Genomic DNA, 22,248 nt, shown 5'->3' with positions numbered 1-22,248 from the left:
ACGAAGTATATTATATAAAAACCTTTATCCTGAAAAATACGTAACTGAGGCAATTTTGATAGTAATCGGTTAATCTCAAACATATTTACCAACAAAAGCCTTATGTTAAATAGCTTTGCAAACGTATCGTGATCGATATTATACCATCTTAATTCGTACAAGATATCACTTACATGGCAAATTAGCGATATCAGATTCAAGAATTAATTAATTTCCATTAAATAAATCTTGCTCCATTTTTTTACTTAAAAAAAGGACATTTAAATATAGTATACTAGTTTCCAATGTATAAGGGAGAGCGTTATGTGCCTTCAGGTTTTTATACTTTTCTTTAACACGTGTATGCAAAATTTCATGATAATCGGTTGAGCAGTGAGACGTGAAAGCGAACAAACAAACAAACTCACTTTCTTATATAATATTAGTCAGGATGAATTGGTTTGAATTTGATGACTGGCACGCAGCTTCTAACTTTAGTAAGTCCGAACACGAAGCAAACTTTCTTCTTTATAACTTTACAGTAATACGTATATTAATCTGTTGTATTATAGAAAGTGGGTAGTAAGTTACTGGTCTTGTTACCAGTATTTCTGGAGTATGCTATACTAGTACCGTACGTACTCCAAAATATTTTAAGTGACGTACTAAAAGTAGGTCTTTTTGTTACAAATTCTACTTTGTATTTAACATAAGTTAATTTAAAATAGTCATACAATTAAATGATCTACATTTATATATCCTATGGACATTGCTTAAATATTCTCGTTGTTTTCAGTTTGCTATTCAACATATTTACTCGGCTAATGAGTGCGAAGTAAAGTTAGTATTCCCTAGTGCAATTACATAGCATTTTATACGGACAAGTTTAAAAACTAAGTTATAAAATAGTGGACACGAAAATCATATGATAATGATAAAAAGACATAAAGTGTTAATATTACTAGTAGTCTAGAAAAAAATCTAAAATAGATTAGAATATACCTAAAATCCCTAAATAAAACAAAGTAATTGAACAAATTTGAAACTATAAATTACAAAAGTCAATTTGCACGATATTAAATTAAATTTCAATCCAGCCCAGCTTCAAACTTCGTAAAAGCTCCCGTGCTACTCGGCATCCATCAGTAATTCACTTAGTCGGTAATGGGTTTGATGCCCGCCTGTGTACTCTGTGCAATGTTTATCTCCTAAAATGTTCACGTTTCGATCAAGCCCTCAGAAATAAACGGGTCACAAGTGCGTTCAAACCTATTTTCATTAGGTTTGAACGTACGTCTATTATTTATAAATCATCAATACGAGGAATACATTCAAACTTAAAATACCCTTAATATAAATATTCTATCACATATAGTCAATAACTGGTTTTTAAGTAAATATAAATAAATATTGGACAACATCACATACATTACTCTGATCCCAATAGTCCCAAAGTAGCTAAAGCACTTGTGTTATGGAAAATCAGAAGTAACGACCATACCACAAATACCCAGACCCAAGGCAACATAGAAAACTAATGATTTTTTTCTACATCAACTCGGCCGGAAATCGAACCCGGGACTTCGGAGTGACGTACCCATGAAAACCGGCGTACACACTACTCGACCACGGAAGTCGTCATAGTCGGTTTGTGACGTTAGCGGGTATGATAGTATCCGAGGAGAAAAGCAAAAAATCTCTGTTCCTATATTTAAAAAAAAATATACACAAGCGTTAAAACAAAGGTACAATTAGAAAGATTATAAATAATAACAGATTTTAGGAATTTAATTATCAATGGGCTATTGATAAATTAAACTTATCTTCAATTTATAAGCGATTATAACTGAAAAAATCTGGTGAATTCCTATTTTGGTTATTTTTCTCGGACTCAAGTTAATTATTATCCGAACTGGATTGTAATATTTTTTACATTGATATTTAATTCATCAATAAGTTAAGAACAGTTAATACAATACTACAATATTTATTTTTTTAATTTTATTTAATTTAAATTTAATGCAATTTTGGTATGAAGTCATAATCAATATCATTGACTTCTGTATAGAAGTTAAATTTCCTTCCATTTCTTGAACTTTCCCCGATAGTCTTTTGTATTATATATAGATCTATATGTGCTTAAGGGACAGTTTTCCTCGCGGACGACTAGAAGCGGACGGAAGAGGCGAGCGGCAGGCTTGCTCAAAATAAAAAGCGAGGTATGGTGTCGTTAAGAGGCATTCAATATATTTACCGAAAGTAAAATTAATTTTCACATTTGGATTGAATTTTACATGGGGGGAATTGATTCAAGTTCAGATATTGACATTAATGAACGTATTTATACTTTAAACAAATAAAATGAAATATAAATAATAAAATAAATATTTTTGCAATTATATTAGCGCGTTTCGTTAGAAATGTCAGGTAATTAAAATATTTTTATAATGTTATGAGTAGCGTAACATAGCTCTTCTGAAATATTTAAGAAAAATCTCAAAGTATTGAAATAAAACTATTCGAGCACTTTGCAGTGTTCGTGGTCACGGGCAGACCGTGACCACGAACACTGCAAAGTGCTCGAAACGTCGGGATGTTAAAATAATTAATATACGCGATTAAATCCGTTAAAAACTAGTTTTATTTCAATGTGTAATAATCGCAAAAATCTAAGACAACATTAATCTCAAAGTAGTATATAGTAAGAACACAAAGAAACAAGTGCTTTATTTTTAAACAAATTGTATGTCTGTATAATTATATACTGCAATACGATATATGTATGAGTACGTTTGTATATCAAGCAATCTGCATTCTGCAGTGCAGTGGATCAAGCTTTAAATCTCAACATAAACACGAGACAACGACCTTGCCAATAAGAAAATACGCGAATTGAATTTTCTTCCATGAACAACAAACGAGTATGTTGTGCTAACAGTCATTTGTTCATAATGTTTTACAATAATGACTGTTATTAATATGGAAATACTAGTCACAAATGTACATATTAATAAGTTGTAGTATATTTTATATTTAATAAGTTGGCCAGTATCGTTCATATTTATATACACTTGATATCTCATGTATCGTATTATCAATTAAGTTACAGATATATATCTGAAAATATTGTAATGTAATGAATATTCTTATATTGAACTTTTGGTTAAATTTTGTATTAGGTTTTGGCGTATGAAGCGAATTCTTTATATAATAATCTATGAACCGTCCCGTTACTTTTTATCTTTATGACATTTAGGCCTTCGTTAGCAATTTGTGATTACAAGATTTAAGAAGGCGGTTCATTTAGCATTTGATGATTCAAGGATAAGAGGATGTCCTAGTTGATTATATTTTTTATTAAACATGGTTCGTAATATTGAAGAAGACAAGCTTGATTGACATATAAAAATAATTTGCAAAGTTATATCAAAAAACAAAAGAAGCCGTTTTGATTGATTAAATTCACGTTTAAATCATTATACTATATTTTTTTTAAATCTTAATATTTTTCCAGCAAATATATCGTTTCGACTTGTCTGGTCTTGTAATGCTTAATTTACACTTTAGTGTAAGTGAGTCTCTATGGGGAATGGTCATCGTGGCTGAAAGTTAGGAGGACACCATTATTATCTCAATTTACATTATTGAAAATGCTTGATAATTAACGTTTTCGTTAAATATTAACAAAAGGAACATTTCATTATGGTTTGGATTTAAATTACAATAGTGAATGAAAAACGCGTGCACAAAAACGCAGAGTAAAAGATTGCTTGTTAAAAAAGGATCACTAAGCCAATGTAAACTCGCTAAGGAATAAAGACATGATCAACAATGATAGTCTTGTAGTTTGCTAACGGAAAACCTAAACAAACTAGTAACAGCCTGCGGAAAACCAAAACAAAATTAAATATATTTTTTGTTATAACTTTGCAATATCTTGCAACGGATAAAATATAGAGGACATGAAATTTCAAGCATATTTTTATTCAAAACTGATATTGGGGTTGGTGTATAATTCAATAAATTTGATTAAAAAATCAGTTAGAGATTAGACGTCATTTTTATTGCAGTGACTGCAATAAAAATTACAGCAAGAGCTATATTATTATAGCGCCTAATATTTTGCGTCCATTATATTACAAGTAACTATTATTACTGTTACATAAAATAAAATCAATTGCTATAAACAAAATATAATATATTAAGTAAATATTTTCTACGTTAAAATCTTTATATTCTTAGATTATAAAGATTATATTCTTATTATATATCATTAGAAAATAGATTATTCGCAAAGCATTGCGCTAATTGTTTGTCAAAAAATTCTGAGCTGTTCGAAAATAAATGATATCTAATAGCTGAGAAGAACCGTCGAAAGAAGCTGAGAAGGTAAGAAACTCATTATCAAGATCATTATTATCTTTAAGAGTTGAGTTAATAACAAATAATATAATAGTCATTATTGAAATAGTTTTTGTATATTTAAAGATACCCTGATATCAAAAATTGTAAAGATCAGTAAGAAGCCAGGAAGAAGTTACATTGATTTGTTACAGTATATACATATTTTTAATGTTTTGTATGTAAGCACAAACGCATATATCAGCGTCAAATTCGTAACGTAATTATGTAGTTACAGTAATAATAATTAATAAAATTATAACGCAATCATCGAATAACTAATTGAACGTGTGGCCATCATGCATTAAGCTGATTAAATTTTTACCAGGTGGTGGCCGGTATACCGATTTTAGGTCAGAATTTAAACGTAATTGTTTTTTGTGAAGACATAATGGTCACCTATAGGACTATATTTTGATATACACCACTTTTTAAGCAGCCAATACACTGCCAACCCTGAATCTCAGATGATATGACCATTGTTACTGGGTCTCATTACCCATAAGTTAAATTGCTCACTGACGATTTAAAATGGAACACAACTATTCTAAAAATTGCCGTTCGCTGTTGGAATAACTGCTGACTCACACAGTTATTCCACTTTGGATTCGGTACATTTATATGCGGGCCATAAATTAACCAGCATAATTGTTCGTTCAATCGATTTGTTTAAGCTCGGGTATGCTACCAGTATTATAAGATACAATAAGTAATTGTTAAAAGATGATGACATAACGTGACGAGCGAATTCGTTTTAAGGACTGCCCACAACACCATCTCATTCCATGACCATGCTAGGAAAGTGTCAGACTATGTGATTAGTAAAAGACTATGTTTACTAGACAGGTCCGTCACAGACCAGCACTGTCGCGGGTCATGCACGGAGCGTCAATAATTTTCAGTGAGAATATTTCCTGATACGTACATAGCATGGTCATGATAGGGGACGGTGTAGTGGGCAGACTCCCTAAGACTGATAAGAAATGTGTATATGTTTTTTGGATATCAATCAGTAGTACGTTCAATGGCATTGTAGCACAAAAATAGCCTTGAGTAGATCTAGTTATATGACGTTATGCTTTTATAAATTGCCTTCCATAATGACATATGACGCATGCGTCACAATTCAATACGGTTATTAAAATGTGACACATTTTTTTAAAATTATATACATTCCATACTGGAGGTACCTTAACATTCAAATTAACCTTGTAACTAACATTCTACTCGAATAAAGTATATTTTAATTTCAAAAGAATAATCTTGCTTAATATTGAATTAATTTGTACCTTAAGTCTTTTACTATATATTCATAAAAAATACCGCAAGTTAGTTATAAAATTTAGCTCAGAAATATGGACACGCTTAATGCCTTTTAATAAATAAAATAAATTTAACATTTAAGGTAAATTATTGAAGAACCAATAAATATAAATTTCTAAATCCAAATTCCGATAGAGATAATATTGGCACAGATAAAGGGAGAATAATAAAGTGCAAGATGCCACACAAAATGACACTGTCAATAGTTTTGTTACAAAATGGCGTAAAAAAACAGACTATGTTATCAAGATGAAAGTAAAAGGAAAAATATAGACAGCAACAGTGATGGGCCATTTTATTAAAACTTTATTTTGCAAAATTATAAATATGTATTGTAACTTAAGTTAAAAACATAAAAGAAGTATTTAGTTCATTAGTCGTAATTTTTACCATAAATAATAATAGACAATGATGTCAAGACGTCGTCGTGTTTATATTTTTCTTTAATTTTGATGTAATTGAAATTGAAGAATTATAGTCGTGATAAATCTGTCCGTTGTATCCATGCATCATAATATTTTCTTCTACTTTTGGTGTCTACACCAAAAGTATAAATAAGAATGTAAATTATTCTGGGATAAAATATAACAAGATTTAAAAAATAATTACAATATGGCCGTCGTGATTCTTTTCGCTTCCCCACTAAGTGAAAGTTGAAAGAGCATTGCTTAAACAATTTACTTAAATCGTCTCGATCTTTAAAGAATTATTCGTATTTTTGATTGAAAAGTTAAATGAAATTTCCTTGCTCTCTTGTTACGACGTTGATCGTTAATTGGCAAAACTCAAGAGGCGCGATAATCGAATCGGTGCTTAATGAGCCGTTTCTTTTCAAAGCCTTTATTGCTGCTACGGATGTGTACACGATTGTAGTCCTTTGAAATATTTTATGAATGAACGAATATATTCATCATCATACATACAAAGAGGAATATTTAATCTTTTAATCAATAATATATGTTATTAAATAACGAGAGCGAAATTGATATCGTTTACAATTTTGTAGAGTAATAAAAAAAATCGTAGGATGTGGCGAAACTCAAGCACAAACGTTTTTAGTATATATAACATAGAAACGTATACCTTATAAATAAGAAAAATTGGCTTTTAACTCGGCAAGATACATTTTTGAAGTGTTATCAAGTCATTGTCTATTAAATTATTTACGTTAATTTTGTTTAAATATTCTGTCCTCCTTGCCGCTGTAGTTAATGGAGGATATTTTTCAAAGCTAATTGTCGAATGCTCAGCCGTCGCGCCATTCGAGATAATCGAATCGGTGCTTAATGAGCCATTCGTAACCGCGAAATTGCAAAAATGGTCTTTCATCAATAACCCAATCTTTTTACGTTTTAAATGTTCGGTGAGAACAATAAAATCTGTTTACATTTAAACGATTAAACATGTCACGGTTAAGAAGATATATTATATATAATTATATATATATAATTTTTTGTACTTATTCGGCGCTTGGGAAATGCTAGATAGTATTAGACAGCAGGAGATACTTATGTCTTCGTGATAGCCAAAAATATGTTATAATTATAAATTTTAATAAATTATTTGTATTTCTATATATATAAATACAAATAATTTACCACACTGAAAAAAAATCCCCATTCATTTCATAAAATTACATATTTTATATAGGAAACAAAATATATTACGTTTTATAACATACAATTAATATGTATATGTAAAGACATTTAAAAATATTTCATACTTGATGATGTACTTAATACAAAAATATTTAACAAAAAAAAATCTCGTAAAGTTCCATACCAAAATAGCAATCATTTTGATGGTTTTCCTTAATCTTCTAACTAAATATAAAAAGGACCTTACCTTGAAATCGCTTCTTCGTTAATAACACCTAACCTAAGCTACACATTACTACAGAGTCGGCTACAGGTGTTAAATGTATCTAAAGCATGTTTTAGATAATATTAGAAATTGAAATAAAATATACTTGAAATTGTATAATATAATAAATAGAAAGAACAGTGTTCAGCAGACACGATCAACCGAGATCGCGGCGCGCGGGGCACTGACCAAGCTTTGCACCCCGCGCCGCCCCGTGCAAAGATTATGAAACATTCAGCTGAAAAGGTTCTACGTTTAAGGAAAGAGGTGTGCTAAAAAAAACAATTTGATGTATTGTTTTTTTCCAAAAACCGATATATTTTGTTACTAACTAATACTACTCTTTTATCTTTTATTTTACCTTAACAAATATTTGTATGATTTAGAATTATTTAATAGTTTATTTATGTATGTAACGGCTTTATTATTGTAATTACATAAACGGATTTAAAGTTAGAGCATTGATTTAAAAACGATATTAGTTTCATAGTTATTATTTAAAAAAAAATCATTCAACTAAATATATCACTCACAGCATCCTTTGTGACAAATTTGACACATCTGTTGTTTATTCTGTGCGCGTTACTGAGGGCGGGCGGTATTCGATACTGCGCGAGCCACGCGGAAACCGCTCGCCCTTTCCGAGTCTTTGTTTTGCCTGACAAGCATCATCACTACAATTATTCGTGATTACAAAACATTCTATTTCCTACCCATAATAATAGGATCTTCCGATTTGATAGCTTTTCAAGATTCTGGGAATATTATTTATTTTAAGTAAATGAAAATATGGAAGATATATTTTAAATAATTATCTGGTAGAACAGTAAGAAAATATATTTTATATAGAATAAGACGGAAACAAGACTGTTAAGATTTAGTTACATAAGCAACTCGTATTTCTTTCATGCTTGGCTTTGTTGTTTAAACTCCATTTTAATTTAAAGCCATGACTTTTACTTTGAAGTCAAGATTAACTATCCTTTTGTTTTGGACTTTTACCAATACGTTTTCTTACAGAAACTGAAGAATACATAATTTCAGCCTCAATGTGTTGAAAATACAATTTTCCAAATAATACTTTGAAATATAAAGAAATAATCAATCAAAACATACAGGATTTTAAATATAATATATGAAGTAATACATACAAGCATAAATCACAGCAACTTTCTATTTGTTAATATGATGATAGTTCCAACAATTTACATAACTATTTTTAAGTTTTTTAATCATATAATATAGTATGAAACACTATTATTAAAACACTGATCGTGAATGTATAACATACTTTTTTTTTAAATATATATCAAAATAGAAGCAAAATAATTACGACATCTCGTATATAATTTATCTGAGACCTCAAGCATCAAATACCACCACACATACTTCATTCTTTTCAGCCTCACTCATTCTCATATTGATAATAACCTCAAAATTTACTTGGTGTTAGGGCTTTGTGCAAACCCGCCTGGGTAGATACCAAGCACTCATCAGATATTTTACCGTCAAACAGCCGTACTCCATATTGTCGTGTTCAGGTGGTCTATTTGATCTATATCATAAAAAATCATCTTTGAAACATAAAATATTTTTCAGATATATCTTAAATTAAGATTTTATCAGACTCAGCTATACATATATTTTTAATAGAACGTTACCCTTTGCCTGCGTTATATGCACCCACTTACAACCATTGTAAAATATTGAATGTATAGAAGTTGGCAGATCTTATGATATTATTTTATGGTAGATATTATATAGGAATAAATCGGAAGTATAATTATATCGGCGAAATCCATTGCTTAAAAGAATCAAACGTATGCAAAGCCAAGGACGCCGGATAGTTGAACACTGTTTTTACTTTATTAAATAGTTAAGTTAGTCACAAATTAAAAATAAATATGTGAAGTTTGTCAGAAATGAAAGCTGTTTATTAACCTACTAATCCAGAACGAAGTTTTAATAGGTTAAGCTCAAGCCACACGAAAAAATAAAATATGTTGAAAGCGTTTTTCTTGCAACGAAACATTTCAGGTTATTCTTACATTTTCATTGCTAAGTTTTATTACCTCCTTTTTAAATTATAAAAGTAATTTAGGTTAATGTAATTATATTAAGTTTTAAATATGCAAGTAGAAGTTAAAACGCGCATAAAATTAATGAGCTAGAAATCTACAAACGAATATTTAAAATGTATATTTATTAAAAAACTTTTTGGATGTTAATACACTTTTGTTAGTATTTCATATTATCGTTATATTATATATGTATCTTGTATACGCAACAATGAATTATTTATTTGTACTTTGTGACACCAATAAAAGAAAAAATCAAAACACAGTCTGGGTGTATTTCTAGGGATCTGACAACTAACCGATGTGCTAAACAATTCTACTGTAATTTTTATAACTTGGCTTTTCATGAAGAGTATAAATTATAAGACAAAAAGTTTAATTTAATTCATCGTGGATTCTGAATAGAAAACAAATATTTAATATATACATTATATACAAGAAAATACGCTAATTAAGCTAAGCTAGTGCTACGCAATATATATTATATTTCTTAGTAATTCACTGTTCATGAAGTTGGAAGAACTGGTAATATTTTAAAAATATACATTAATCTTACTTTCTGAGAAGAGGCGTTCCATATTCACGGGGAACCGTCTGTTGTAAGCTTAAAATGTTTTTTTTAATGTTAATACTTCACTTTAACATCTTTTTTACTTTATTTAGCTGGTTTTCTATATTACACTAATCTTAAAAAGCTATAGATTTGTAACTAGCAGTCAGTGCACTAGATAACCCATTTGTTGAAGAAGGGATATCATTACATTTTATAACTTCAAGCCAAGGTTACAAAAAACGGAGAAGTAGAAGCAAATTGTACCGGTTTAAAAAAAAACTTTTATGCCTGTCTAATGTGAACGAAAATTATGTCCAAAAAAAGCACTACATTTTTATTTTACAGTTATTCTATTCTTCAATTAAAAAATACATTACAGCAAATAAACTTTTTTGGGAAGGGGTTTTAAGTTATGTTAATCCGTTAACCCTCTATGGAGTGACACTGCGGGTAAAGCTTTAAATCCCTCTTATTGCAAGAAGAGATATTGTATAATGGTTGTAAAGTAAGTAACCTTTATATAATAGAAGCCTTTGTATTTGTTAACAAATATAATATAGTACCTATTTTATACATAAAATTATCGTTTAAAGATCGTACAAGTTTAATTATTTTTCACAAGTTTAAGTTTATTTTTATAAGGAATATTTACATAACGTATTTAAGGATGAAATTAAAAAAATAATTGGCAGAATTTATTTTTCAAGTGGACAAAACTTAATTAAATTATGAAATTTGCCGAAATTATATTTCATATATTATCAATAGTATAAACGTTTTCGAGTAGGTATTAATATTTGTTTGTCGGAAAATAAGAAGATTCATAAACGCGAATTAAGTTAAAGTAAAATATTTCAAGGTTGATATTTTGTGAAGGGATCGAATGAGAAATAAAATTCAAACAGAAGCAAAAGAAGTCATTTTCTTCAGTATAAATAGGCTTGCAGCAAGATTTATTTTTAAAGAACATTTTGTTTTTTAATGTTGCATTAATACCTTCTTCGTTTCCAGTAAAAATTTGCGTTACAGAAAATGGCTTTTTTCCACTTTATCACAATTCATCATTCGTTCCCCATCCGAACATTTCCGCCTCAGAATAACGATAAGTGGCTCTGTCATAAAGACTACTGGACCAATCACAGCGACTTATTCCGGTTCGTTCGTTCAATCGATATTAAAGTGAAGTCGAAATACGCTAACAGTTTATTATGAGGATTTATATTTGAATTGATGTATAGCTTTCTCTAATTGCTTAAATATTAAATAATTAAAAAGTATTTAATACACGATCGTATAATATAATTATGATGACATTATATATATGTATTATACATATTAAAATACTCTAGTATACAATGACACAAAAATAAAGATACTGCACTCAATCTCCGATTTCGTATGTGAGCAGAGTGTTGATGTAAATGGAAAATTAATGGAAAACCCAAGACTAACTGGGGCTCCAGTTAGGCTTGGGTTCCCGCAATGATCTCTTCTTGGACCATTTCTCTTGCTCATTTATATAAATGACTTGTCATATATTTAGGTAATAAAAACGGGATAGTATCTATTGTTTGTTGATAATACTTTTTTAATTTTTAAGATAATAATGCGCTGTCTGAAATTGTACATTGGTTTAGCAGTTTAGTTTAGTTAATAATTTACTTATAAGCAGTAAAATGACAAAGATTGATTAAATTTACTTCTCCGAACTTGTCGTGTAGAAACGAATGTACTTTTTAAATAGGATTACATGTTCTAGAATCATTTTTTTTCTTTGTATCACTATAGATTCTAAGCTTCAATAGGGCCCTCAGTTTTCGGGGTAAAACAATTTAAACTGTGAATGTAACCGATGTAGATACGGCTCGACTAGTGTATTTTAGATATTTTCACAGTATATTGTCTTATTTCATTCCTTTTCGGCAGAAGAGGGCTAGGCTATTGATGCTGTTTATAACCTGGGCCCTAAAGATTAATTAAGATGTCAATTTAAAGATATTAAAATAATGAATGTCGCTTTTTAATTTTTTTTATATGACATATATGTACACAAAATTATAAAGAATTTTTCAGAAAAGGTGTCATTTATATAGTTAACACTTGTGCAGGTATAAGCTATATCTAGAGTCCCAGATAAAGTTTAAAAATATTCAACTGTCAAATTGATTTTTTTGGATGGTCGCGCACCTTGATAATAAAATTACCAGGTTTAGTTTTTTACCATAATTTAAAAAAAATGTTAATTTTGTTATAGTAATTAAACCAAAAATTGTTAAATTTCATTCGCCGATTTTTTTCAGGTCCGTGGTTTTTATTTCCGAATCGATGGTAGATTATTTATGTAACGCTGCTATATTGAACAAAGATTTTGGCTTTGACCGGACTTGACCATCCAATTAACACGTGAACTTGCTTTTTTGCTTTTACAGAATATATTTTAATATAACACACACATTTATTTACGAAGTACGAGTAAATATCCTCTCTTTCAATTTCAATCCGGAATAAGACTGCCTAGGCTTTTCAGTGAAATTGTAGTCTGGAAAGTTTTGACCGTAGCCGTCGGGATATTATTTTCGCATAAAAACTAAATAGATGAGACTTATGTAAATATTTAAACAGTGTAAACATAATAAACCAAAAAATTGTTTTGCATTTTTTTTTAAATATATTGATAATACAGAATAATATTAAGCCATTTTAAATAAATTTGAATTTTATTCTCTACAAAATAGAACTTTTTTTTTTAATTTACATTTAAAGTTCGTGCATAATTATTTCGTATCAGATGTCAAAACTATCCGCAACGTCCAGACGAAGCCCATCTCGAATTAACATATTAACGAATCCGTAGAATAATAGGCTGAAATTGAATTTAAATTATCGGATTTAATACTGAAAATTATATTCCTTCATTCTACTTCTGTGTTTAGAAAATGATTCGTATATTTTGAGTAATGTTATCTAAACTAATTAGATTACGATTTGACTCTTTGATGGCAAGATAAATAATAGTAATAGTAGTAGTATTTAGAGCTAATAAAATAAAACACAATGGCTATTTTTTTTTGGCCCACTTAAAAATGTTTACGTGAAATTGTGAGAATAATAATAGATTAGCGTAACAAACTTTATATATTTTCGATGCATAAGCGTCGTATATTGTAAGCAAAAAAGATATGTATAAGATATAGTAGTGCAAGTAAGTAAAAAATATTATTATGAATAGTAAACATTTTGTTGACAATAATAATAGGTCTATGAGAAAATAAAATGTTCATAGAACGCAACAAATGAATAAAAAGCCTAAAGGATGTTACGGCTTTTAAAATTCTTATAAGGGTGTTAAAAATAAATACGAGCTAAATTTACTCTGAGACGTGGAGAAATTTGCTCGAACGTAATGTCGATGAAGCCTTTTAAAGTATTTCACAAGAAACTGAATTTGCAGTAAGCGTCGGATCAATTTGGTAAAAAGTTTTTATAGATGTAACTTAAAAGCAAAGTGCTTAATGGAAGTTTCACTCTAGTTGAACATTGTTTCTTTGTTTTATACTTAAAACAAACCTCAGGTATCCAAGTTTAATTAATAGCTGTACTTTTAATTTCGTATAAACTATAGCCTCATTGTTTACGTAATTAGAACAAATAGGAATTCAATACGTAATTAATGACAGGACTTTATTGCTTTATTTTTAACTATGTAACTTTTATTTGTTACCGCTCTCTGAAAGGTATTTTCTAACATTTTTGAGACTTAATTGTTCAAATTTTGATTTAAAAATGTAATTGACATAAGACATTCCTTTCATTTTATTTCCTAACAAAATTGTCTTATATTTGTAATCAACTGTCTAGATAGTTGTGAGTTCCTGATTTTTTTAATCATGGAAGTTATATCCACATTGCAAGCGTTTTCAGCAAAAAAGGAGAAAATGTTGCAATGGAGGGTGCTCAATTTTTAACGAGGCATGTGTGAGGGCGACACTTCTAGCTGGCTCTCGACGGATCGGGCTGCGAAAATGTTTTAATCAATACTCGTTTGAGGTTACCTTCATTATCTGTCTGTCACATCGGAAGCCTTTGTATACGTTGAGATTATTTTTATATTTCATGAAAAAAAAGATATTATCTGGAACACTAATTTTAGTCAAAGGAAATTCTGTTAAAAATATATTATATTCAATGAACAAAATTTATAAAAATTAACGAATGCTACGTTATGACAAGCTTTTATTTAACTTTATTTTTATTACGTGTAATCTTGCAACCATTAGTTTGCGTTTACACGCACAGTATATTTTTTTTCTAATATCTACAATAAGAGCAATTCTTATCTTAATATTAAAACAACTTTTACAAATTCATGTACTTAACCTCCAATCACTTAAAACGTCTTATTTTATCTATTTCGTTTAAAAGATTAAAGCTTTGTGAGATACAATCCGTCAAAACATTTCGTTAAGGTTTTATTGTAACATTTCTTGCCTCGAGTTTTCCTTAAAGCTATTCATGTCATTCGTATATCTTTTAAGATACATATCTACAAAGAAAATTATTATAATGACGGACTAAACGAAACCTTCTTGTAAGACATTAAGCTTTAACGCAGGAATCAGATTATTAGACATTTATTGTAGTTATGTTCATATTATTAAATAATGTATATGAGTTTTCTATTTAATCAATAGTTACGCATTCATATGTTAAATGGTAAATATGAAATCCACTTAATATATTTTTTCTGGTTCTTTTCATAAGGTTCAGATGAGGTATAACGGTATAGGAAATGAATATTCACTTTATATATCTTTGCGAGGTCCATTACAAAGAAACCGACTGCCTTCTCTAACAGGTAAACAATAGAAAATAGTACAAAAGGTATATTTCGAGTGAGAAAAAAATCTTTTTATTTTATTTTGCTTCGAACACAATAGATGCGATGTTAATCAGACGCCAGTGTACGAAGTATTTCGTGTCCCCCACATTCTCTTAACGATTTTTTTTTCAAAGCATTTTCTGCCTCCACCGGATCCTTTCACAGTCTGCCGGTGAAATTGGATGCATGGTGCATCGATGCATTCCTTTTGCGTAACTATTTGAACTCGACACTTTTTAAGTAAACTTTGAGTCATTACAGAGCGATTTTCATAATCATTTTACTGGCCAAATTTATATACTTATATGCAGTTTTAATTAATTAAGGTACTATTCTTTATCATAAGTTCGTAAGTTTATTTTAAAAATCAAACATTTATGTAAGTCTATGGTAATTTTGGCTTAAAAAATTTAGTTTAACATTTAAATAATTAATGTCAAAGTTATTAACTTTAACAACTTAAAATAATAAAAAAAAAACGAATCATGATATTTCCTCTAAAGCAATACTTTCTGGTTAGATATTGTTACATTAACATAAAGTATTAGTTATTATTTTATCCAGTTGTCGTTTATAAAATAAAATTGCAAAACAGGAATTTTAATTGGCCGTCTTCGTCAAAGGCACTCTTGTAGTGTTGAGGTCAAGAGGTACGTGTATATTTGAATCAGGACAGGAGCAGACACGTTGTGAATATGAAGGTTATATTAAAAGCTGTTTCATGTCTGATTTCAAAACAAGAATTTCAAACCAAATAGATTTGAATCGTAAAAGATCAAAGGCAGCTTTACTCTTAGACTTACTCTTGATAAAATAAAGAATAAAATGCTTTTAAGGTAAGTTATATAGACTAAAATTTAGCAGTTTTTGTCGTTTAAGGTTTGATTTGTAACGAACATTTGGATATGTTTTTCGAGGTGAAATATTTTGCTATATAATAAGTAACGAAAAAAGCAACATTTTTACTAAATAAATATATTTTTTTAATTTGGCTGTTGTTTGTGCCGAGATTATTTCGTCAATGTCATGTGCGATGCAGAAGTCACGATGGAGATTGAACGCTACGGTCGAGATTACACTAAATATATTCTGTCTTATTTGAGAATTACTTTTGTCAAAATGGTAGGTAAATAGTAAAAAAAACAATTTATAAAAAATAACGTCGACTTCTTGTAATTGTAAAGATCTAAACACTTTAATAATAATAAAACTTTGTTTCTTAATATAGTAAGTACTCAATCGAATATATACTAATCAAAATATAATATTGTATATGTACAAAAGGAATTTTGACATAGATAGAATTCAATTTTGGTTGCAAATATCTACCGTGTAAATTCGTAGAGACAGTGTGTTTCCTTGGTAAAACGTCGGGATGAAATCGCGATTGCCTTAAAAACATTTTATCGGGAACGGTTCCTTTGACGTGATTCTAAATAGAAATTTTCAAGCACTGACAGAATAAATACATACTCATCGCTAGTTAATACTCCAGGTGGAACTTCAACATTACGAAATTACTAAAGGTTGTCCTAACTATCGTTATTATTCATAACTCAATCATTCGCTGTTTTGTAAAAAATCTTGATCTTCATTTATTTGTTGGTCGGTATTATAGCAGGAAGACACTAAGACTAAAATATATAATAGTATGGTTTTTAATAAGATCAAATATTTTATAATAAATTTTAAAATGAAATATAAAATAGATTCATATTTTTTAAACTGTCGTCTTTGTAACAGAGTGCAGTTATCTCCTACGAGAAATAGACAACCACCTTTTCTATTTATATATTTTTGTTCAGAAAATAAATATTTGCTTACTATATTGCGAGGGAATTTTATACATATAGTGAAATAGAAAAGTGTTTTTGTGCCAAATGGACACAATTAATTCGCCATGTAACGTAGGAAGCAAAGTAGGTAAATGCAGAGTCAGAAACACGACAGAGATAGCAAATACCTGATTGATTAGTTGTCAAAATGGTTGACAGTCACCTTAACGACTTACTGCTTGCGACAGGATGATTTACGGAGCACATTGGAAAAGTCTATAAGTATTGTGTGGTATTTAAATGCAAAATGCAATAGGTTGGGTGATGTTATTTTTATTATTGTGGGTTCTAATACCTTTTTATATAAAATTCTGGTCTGCCTATGTATCTAATTGTTGTCTTATTATCAGTAATAAAACGGTTTGACCGATGTTGATGAAATATCTTTTTTATGCTCATGGGGTCACCACTATGTCACAATTGGTTAGTTCTAAGCTATTTTTGGACTCGCTAGACTACTATTGTCGATATCCATAAATATTATTTTTACTTATTACATATTTTGGATTTCTCACATTAAAAACATATTATACTAGATTTCTGCCTACTAGCAAATCTCAATTTTTTTTAAATTTATGACCTGTTAATCGCTTGTTGCTTAAAAATATCACTTTTATACTACAATAATATAAAAAAATAGTGGTTAGGGAAATACAAACACTTCAAGTACATGATTCGCTTGCTTCGCTTAATGCAAATTGATTTATTTCACAAATTTAAGGCCTACGTTATTCGGTAACAGCTTTACAAATTTATAAAAAAAATGGTGGTCAAAAACATCCAAAATATTTAAGGAAACCTATGATTAAATTTGACAAAGCGCATTCTCAGATGTCACTGTAGAAATGTAGGAAAAAAACTCTACTAAGTAATTTGTTTTAAAAATATATGTGCAAAATTATGTTAATTTGATTTTGAGTCACTGAATACACGGCAATAGCCAAAGAGTGTCATATATAATGAGATCAGAATATTATCATTATTGATCCATGAAATTATTTTTGAAGGAGCATGTCTGTAAATTGTTTATATATATTTTTTTAAGTAAATAATGTGTTATTTGAAAAGATTACTACCTACAATCCAAACCGCTGGTACATAGCATCTTTACATTTAATCTAACTTTGTAAAATAACGATTCTATAGCGCATGTCAGAGCCTACTTGAATAAAGTAGGTACACTTTGTTAACTCCTGCAAAAAATGTTTACACGTCATATTTTCTACGTTCCAAAATTTTGAATAAAGCTACAAAGAACATTCCAGCTATGATGAGATTGTAATCATTGCTGAAACTCGTTACGGCATCCTTTGTTATACTGAAACACAACATTTCATATTATTAAATCACTTCACGGAATAGGGCTGAGGGGTAAATTATTCACTTGTAGTTCCAGTGAAATTATTTTCAATTTGAATGTGCAACTGATTCATCATGACTCAGGAGGTGACTTATGTTTATTTTTTTTATCGTTTCTATGGCTACAAAGCTATTTGTTAGGAAACCTTGAATTATAGGTATATATAGGCAGATAGGTAAATAAGAATGTTACATATGACACTCATACTCAATACTTTACCCGGCAAATGATAATTCGGATAAGAGTATATTGTACTAACCACTAGGGTATGGGCTCCTAAAATAAGGTAAATAACTATAGTTAAATTGCTTAATTGATTTTCTAATAAATTTCCAAGTATTTACGAGGTTATTTTTGTTTTAACGAGACCCTTCGTCTCATTATAACGGATATTAATTGGTACTTAATGAAATCGCTTTATCATAAATTTTAAGAATATACTCTTATAATAAAGCAAATTCAATTACCATAATATACAAATCATTCATAAAAGAATAAAGTCGGTATTCAAAGAGCTTATTAAAACATGTCATGGTTTGATATAATTTTTGTCAAAGAATTTTCATCTCGCGCTAAAACAGTTGGAATTTAATTTCACCGCCCTGTGATCTTAAAATTGGTCTGTATGAATCCTCGTCAAAAATTCGCCTCGAGTTAATTTGTTTTAAGGTTTTTAACTCTATTTTACGTTAAAATTACTAGTTACAGTGTAACAAAACAGTAAACAGCTAATTATAACCAGTGGTACTATTAGAAGTATTTTTAAAACGAAACTTAAATAATTGTTATACTGGTTAATAGTAAACTTAAACCAGTGTATGTGTATAATTATATATATTTTGTTTTTTTTTTGGCATAGACAAGCCATAATTTCAAAAGTTATTGTTTTTGCTTCTATTTAAAAAAATTAGGTTCATGATATTGACGTGGCACAATTCTACATAATATAAGGAATAAGGTTATGTATATTATATTATGCCAATATTTATTAATAAAATAAATATATATTTTTTTAATATATAACCACCGGAAAAGTTAAAATAAAATCATTTTTTCTCTGATAAACTATATTAATCATAAAGTTATATTTTCCGACCGTCACTGAAATTAAGCACAAATAAAACAGTCTAAAACATTTTGTGGTGAAAGCGACGGAGCTTCTCACTGAAGCCTTTATTAGGTTGATGTTGTGCACGATGCAAGATGCGCCCGACGCCGGCAATCGATGTATCCATGGTAACTATGAGTCCTTGGAAAGACATTTATAACACAACGGGACGGCAAACTTTCTTCATTACAATATAAATGTAATTTGTAAATAATACAATATTTATGTATCACTTTTTAATATACTTTATTTATGTATGTTACGGTTCTTTAGGCATAAAAGTACCAATTTATTTTTAGGCAATCGCTAAGGACCGGTTACTAACGTATATACATTTAACAGTTTATCAGTTACTATATACTTACCCTGTCTAATCATTTATTCACTTTTTGACAGTTACCTTAGAACGTCAGTCTTGCGAATGCGTGATAAAAAATGTGTAAAATGCCTAATCTTATTTAGTTGTCTTATTTATGTCTTCTTTTATACATTTTAATACTGCGATCATAGCTTTATTTTTACTATTTTGCAAGACATTTAAAACAAAAACACATTTAAACCACGTCACGAGCTGACTCAGCAAATAAACAAAAACGGTGATCTTAAAAAAAATTTGAAACTGAACAAGTCACTGTTAAAACCTGAATATAATGTATGACATGGATACAACTTACTTCTAATTATTATGAAAGGAAACATCCCTAAGCCGTGACATTTTTCGCCTACAGAGATTCAGTAAAATTACTATTACCTACTGGGTAATAAAGTTCACCAAAAATTGAACTTAGAAGTGGTAAAAAAATGATCCTACACAGTAGAGCAATCCCGAAAAATAAACACGAAAATCAGTGCAGAAAAGGAGCTTGAAATAATAGGATGTGTGACATGGACAATAATAATTATATATGTACGTATCAAAGTAGCGTATCACTGTAAGTCGTTTGGCGATATTTCACGAGTGAGATGCGAAGTGAATTTTAATAAAATCGTCCTACAGTACGCATAACTACACGAAAACAAAAATAAAAATTTCGATGTAAATGCGTTCTTCAAAAAATTCAGTGTCGTAGTCGTCTCGGTATGTTTGAAATCGTGTAAAATCAGTACATACCGCAGATGTGAAACCAGCTTCATTCGATTTCTGCCGCGATAATGTAGTTTTGTGGTAACTTCGTACGGGATTCAATGTTCGATATCACTTCTACGGTAAAACCGTACAATCTAAATTATTATTTAGTTATTTTTTTTATTTACTCATCTAGAGTATAAAAATTTGGAGTTCTTATAAAATATATATAAATTATATAATATATGATATGATGATGATTATATTATATAGTCTTTGTAAGATCTATTCTAATTATTGATGCTAGTTACATGACATATGTAGGTATACCTTTATCTTACTTTCATATTATACCGTGTCAAATGAAGGACACGCGTTACTATTTACAAATAATAAAATAAAATAAGACAAAGACAAAAGTATGTCTGTCAGAGACAGCAAGACAAGATGAATCTTTTTGGAAAGAGAGATTATATTAGTAATACTAATTACACCAATTTGAATTCTTAATATTAAGGAAACAATAGGATTTTCATGGAAGGCAAAACGCATTTTTCTAAAAATAAATAAACATGCTGTTGACAATTGAAGATTTCTTTCACCTGGAGTCAATTCTGTGTGGAGAATCAGGTCATTACAACAATTAAAAGCTCTCGGCTCTGGGGCGTTATAAGCCCCATAACATTAATAATTTATACAAAGGACAATCAAGGTAAGTCCGTTATATTACCGACGGGATTAATATCCCTGCATGAATTATAAGAGCTTGACTTTTAATATATGAATAATGTAATATTTATTTTTTCTCCTCAAACAACATTCATTTTAACATACTCAAAATTGCGACATTGTAAAATAAACAGTGTTTCGTATGAGTGACAAATAAACACAATACATAAATGAAGTAGATTTTGTATATAGATCACATTTTGTATGATATGACTTTAGTAATCTTGTATTTTTGAGAAGCAGGTGGGACGTAGATATTTCTTAAAACGGACAGCGATTCCAAAAATTTAAAGGCAAATAAAAAAAAAACCAACAGAAATATATAGTTACTTTATTATTATTTGCTTTTTTATTGTTAACACTTGTGGGTTTTATGGGTTTTATGAAAATAAAACACAGTCCAATAATTGGTACACTTCAATTTATAATATTCGGACAGCGTAACGTTGTGTCAGAAATTATTAAAACAACCGAATGTGCTCCTTTGGCACATCCTACCTTCTTTATACAAAAATAATCGTAAGTCAGTTTACGAACTAGTAAGGTTAAATTATTGTTCACAGCGTAATTTATAACTATGATGATTAACGAAATTATTAATAATTAATTATAGGAATAAGGTACTGGTAAATAAATCACTAAGATAAATATCATTAATAGTTATTATATGCCACAATAGCTGGGCGCCTATGTGCTACTTGTTAACATTATACTTCTAACATGAATATCAAAAACCGTTAGCGATAAAAAAGAAAGAGATGTAATAAAAATATCATCTTCAATAAAAGAATATTACATTTGTTATTATAGCTGAAAGGTTAAATCGATAAGACCCAGAATGACGAAAAAATCTATGATCGCATCATAAAAATATCTTCAAAATTGATAAATTTAAAGTCTCCAAACAGACGTGCCATTAGTACTCTTAACGTCAGGACTCGAGGCTCAAGCAATAAGTGCCTGTCCAACCTGTCGACATGCACTTACTCGAATGTGAGCAATGAAATGTACAAGCGAGGTTTTAATGGAATATTTCCGCAGGAGTATTGTTCAAAAATATAGTGTCTTAATATT

General features: G+C 29.4%; 1 protein-coding gene across 2 annotated transcripts in view; it reads right to left on the bottom strand.

Moving 5' to 3' along the window:
• Positions 1-7,744, bottom strand: part of LOC125065618 (thrombospondin type-1 domain-containing protein 7A-like) — a 76,296-nt gene extending 68,552 nt beyond the window's left edge. For both annotated transcript variants that reach the window (XM_047673343.1, XM_047673344.1), the window contains exon 1: positions 7,549-7,744. The gene's annotated coding sequence lies outside the window, so the exon portion shown is untranslated. The remainder of the gene's footprint in view (positions 1-7,548) is intronic.
• Positions 7,745-22,248: the final 14,504 nt, after the last annotated feature.

Source organism: Vanessa atalanta, chromosome 8, assembly GCF_905147765.1.
Source record: "Vanessa atalanta chromosome 8, ilVanAtal1.2, whole genome shotgun sequence".
NCBI classification, from domain to species: Eukaryota; Metazoa; Arthropoda; class Insecta; order Lepidoptera; family Nymphalidae; genus Vanessa; species Vanessa atalanta.
The sequence above is the reverse complement of the archived record's forward strand: the minus strand, read 5'-3'. Positions and strand labels throughout refer to the sequence as shown.